Genomic DNA, 4,723 nt, shown 5'->3' with positions numbered 1-4,723 from the left:
TTAAATGCCCCCAAAGAAAACAAATTCAACGGATTTAAATCCGGTGACCTGGATGCCCGATCCAGTTTTCTCCAAAAGTTGCATCCAAAAATTGACGAGATACTATACTGAAGTGAGGTGGATCCCCATCATGCATGAGCCACATTGCTCCTCTTACTTCCAGCGGGACATTTTCTAATAGTCCAGGTAAAATATTTCAAAAAATTACGATCTTCTTGACCATTTAATGACTTGGAAACGCTCGGCAAAATCGGCAGGTAATAATGCTTGCATAACACGCTGTATGTGGTAAGAATATAGTTGATGTTCTCTAAAAAACTGCCATAGAGTAAAGTGTAAAATATTTAATTGTTCTGCAATTTTGCGTGTACTTGTATCGAACCTACGCTCAGCTTCATGTAAAACCGCTTCCTCAATCTCCACAGTTTTGATGTATTCTCATAAATGTTTGTCTGTTTGGTATAATGCGATGAGGGAATATCTTTCTTGATAAATGCGCTAGCAGCTCTAGATTCCACAAACAAAATGCATGTCGACCATTTCTGTATTTGTAAATTGAACCGTTTTACAATATTAGTAATTTTATTAGCTTAATACTCTTCTTCAACACACTTCAAATAATTGCAATCGTTAAGTATGCACTGTTTTAAGTAAGTTATGTCAAAGTCAGATTTGTTTGAATACTAATTGTATTTTCTTCCATGGCATTCTTATTTCTTGGTACTTTTAAAACATTGCTCTTATAAAGTATTACGTTATGCGATTATTTTATGTTACATTGTCTTATCGAAATTAGTTTTAATCTGTGCGAAAACAATCAAGCGACGACTTTTTTCTAATTTTCATTGCTTAATTAGTTTGGTGGCTCATATATTTAATCATGTCATTTTCCCGGGGACATGCAATAACGTGGTTTTAATATTTTATCTCGCAAACGAACAGAGATATGTAAGAAACTCAGGTTGAAAAAGTTGTATTTTTTGCTGCTTGATTAGAAACAAATAAAAATATTGAAAAAAAGCCTGTGGCGCATAATTTTTTTGTCACAAATATTGGTTAGGGTGTCTTTCGGGACGTCACTGGACATAATAATCTTAATCTAATTGTAGCTAAATTAGCATTTTGCTGCCCTTAATATCACTGTTAAATCTGAACAAAATCGACTTACAGCCTATTAAGATATTTAGAAAAAACCCGATTTTTAAAAAAAGTTTGACACCCTGTATCTTAAAAATGAAGCTTTTTGAACCTATGTTTATGTGAGCTTTTCATCTTAAAGTTACACATAGAATCACCTCCTGGAGTTTGGTGACGTACTTAAATAACACCCTGTATAGAACCCACATAAACACAAAACACATAAAATTCAACAAAATATTTATCACAAGGCCTTCAAACTTAGAACATTAAAAGACTAGAATTAGTAAATAACAAAGTATGCTTGAGTTCAACATGTACTTAGAGGCAAAGGAGGAGTTTTGTTCACAAACATATTCCCAGATTCTCTGTTGCCAAGTTTACACACATTTTTAAAAGAAAAAATTTTCAGATATACATATTATGTATATTAATACATATACCTAATTATTTTATTTTAATTTATTAGTGTTAGATTTTGGATTAAACATAAAAAGTAAAAATATATATATTATATCTAAAAATATATTATTATATTACCGATTATGAACTCTTTATGCTTTTTTTAACGTATTTTATTAGAGTTAAGGTACCTATTTAATAAAAATAATTTTTATGGAAATTATATATTTTATAAATATTATAGATTTCTTACTAAGTTTTCATTTAGGTTTATTTCTACGTTTATGATGACGGTTCTTCCTTGATATTTTTCTATTATTGTTTATTTTAGAACTGTATTAAGGAGAATCCCTCTAAATAAAGTTTACTAAATATTAGTTATAAGTTATTAGAATTATTTATCTTTAATTTGAAGGCTTAGAACATTGAAAGCCTAGAATTAGCATTGCCGTGGAACTCTGGGTAGTTTGTTTGCTTACAACATCTCTGATGTTAAATGCTTATGTCGAAATAGCCAAAAAAAACTTTATATTAATTTAAAAAATTATCACTTATATTGACAGACACAAGACGATACTACCTCTTTAATAAAATATGAGGCGTTTTTTTTTTAAATAAAATATGATAAGATACTGTATAAAGAAGCCAATAATAAAAATTAAATGAATGTAAAAACGCAACAGCATCGCAAGGCCGCTCTATCGCATTGTTGATTTCACCGAATACAAGGAATCATTAGGTGATGTCAAAAAATATTAACATAATACATTATGCTTTAAATTATAAATAGTATTACCGATTATGAACTCTTTATGCTTTTTTTAACGTATTTTATTAGAGTTAAGGTACCTATTTAATAAAAATAATTTTTATGGAAATTATATATTTTATAAATATTATAGATTTCTTACTAAGTTTTCATTTAGGTTTATTTTTACGTTTATGATGACGGTTCTTCCTTGATGTGATATATATATATATATATATATATGTATCTTATTCTAAGGGCAAAAAATCATATTTAAAGCAAAACAAAAAATTAAACTCTTATTCCTAAAACCGCTTCTAAAAATTTGGAATGGTAATACTGCAAGCAAAAGCTAACGTCATCCGTTTACGTTCGGCATTTGTGAAGTTCTCTTGTTTTTTTGTAGAAAAAGGAAAAATATCTTATTCTTGTGTTTTTGTGAACTATTACAATATTGCTATATTAACTGTTATATACTGCTATACACCAGGGAAAAGGGCGATTTTGTGATTTTGTGATAATATCATATCAAGGAAGAACCGTCATCATAAACGTAGAAATAAACCTAAATGAAAACTTAGTAAGAAATCTATAATATTTATAAAATATATAATTTCCATAAAAATTATTTTTATTAAATAGGTACCTTAACTCTAATAAAATACGTTAAAAAAAGCATAAAGAGTTCATAATCGGTAATACTATTTATAATTTAAAGCATAATGTATTATGTTAATATTTTTTGACATCACCTAATGATTCCTTGTATTTGGTGAAATCAACAATGCGATAGAGCGGCCTTGCGATGCTGTTGCGTTTTTACATTCATTTAATTTTTATTATTGGCTTCTTTATACAGTATCTTATCATATTTTATTTTAAAAAAAACGCTTCATATTTTATTAAAGAGGTAGTATCGTCTTGTGTCTGTCAATATAAGTGATAATTTTTTAAATTAATATAAAGTTTTTTTTGGCTATTTCTACATAAGCATTTAACATCAGAGATGTTGTAAGCAAACAAACTACCCAGAGTTCCACGGCAATGCTAATTCTAGGCTTTCAATGTTCTAAGCCTTTAAATTAAAGATAAATAATTCTAATAACTTATAACTAATATTTAGTAAACTTTATTTAGAGGGATTCTCCTTAATACAGTTCTAAAATAAACAATAATAGAAAAAATTATTTTTAAATTAATAAATTAATTTTAAAAATTTTGCTTTTTAAGCTGTAAAAATATCCCGGGCAAGTCTGTGTCTCAAGTAAGATCAAAGAAACATTGGTATTTTTTTACAATATGCTGTCTATTAAGGTAATTTAAAATTTTAGGATTTAATTTTAAACTCTTTTTATATACTACATACCTAAAACTAAGATTCAAAAAGGTAGGTCAAGATTCTATTAGCTGTTTAAATTAATCTATTAGTATTTCTTTATTGTTTTAGGTTGTGTGGTATTTTTGTACGTAATAAAGATCCGATAAATAATTTGCCACTAATAAATATAAATTATTGTGCGTCTCTAGTAATATATTCAGATGTATTCATTGGTTTTTATTTAAGAACATTTCTAATATCAACGAAGGAGTCTGCAAATTCTTCGCATAAGAAGCCTTTCTGTCAGATTTTTGGTATTGGGAATGATTTTGTGTATGTGGATCTACCATCTTACCTAATACACGACTAACATGATTTGTAATAAACAGTTTTCTAGTTAATGATTTAGTTAGCTTCTTTAACCTCAAATAATTAATTTTTCGGTCTCTAAAAAGCTATAGGTTCTGATTAAACTGGAAAGCAAGGAGAAATCGTGCCCGTAACTCGAAACGTCAATTTTCCGAAAGTGCAAAGAATTTTTACATTAAGCAGACAACACATTTCTGGTTACATACACATCCTGTCTTAAAAAATATTTATATTAAATATTCTAATACGCACTTTCTTACATTGTACATTTTATTTAAAAACGGAAGTACTACAGTGCTACCAGATTACACTAAAAAAGAAAACTGTTGACAATATTATTTTTTTTTGTAAATCATAAAGACCAAATAATTTTAAATTAATTTGTTTCTTTTAACAATTCTACATTACTTATAATGTATAGGTAATACAGAATGTAGACACTGATTCCATGCAGTTTGTTCCATCCCCTCTTAGGACCTCGTATTAGAGAGCGGAGCGACGACACTTTTCTTCCTTGCTTTCTTGAACTCGAGCACTCCCTTGAGCGCCTGACGTTTTACCAACTTTACCAATTAATATTTTTAAATCTCGCACTTTATTATCCTTTCAGGAATTATACCCTTCGAGATAATTGTTCCGGAAAGAGTGATCCCAACTCGAAAAGGATTATATTACTTTTATACTTATCTTTACTGGGTTAAAATTTAAAATGATAAAACTGTTGTTTATAAGCTAGTGAAAGAATTAAA

This window comes from Anthonomus grandis, chromosome 7 (assembly GCF_022605725.1).
Source record: "Anthonomus grandis grandis chromosome 7, icAntGran1.3, whole genome shotgun sequence".
NCBI classification, from domain to species: Eukaryota; Metazoa; Arthropoda; class Insecta; order Coleoptera; family Curculionidae; genus Anthonomus; species Anthonomus grandis.
This window is presented reverse-complemented; position numbering follows the sequence as displayed.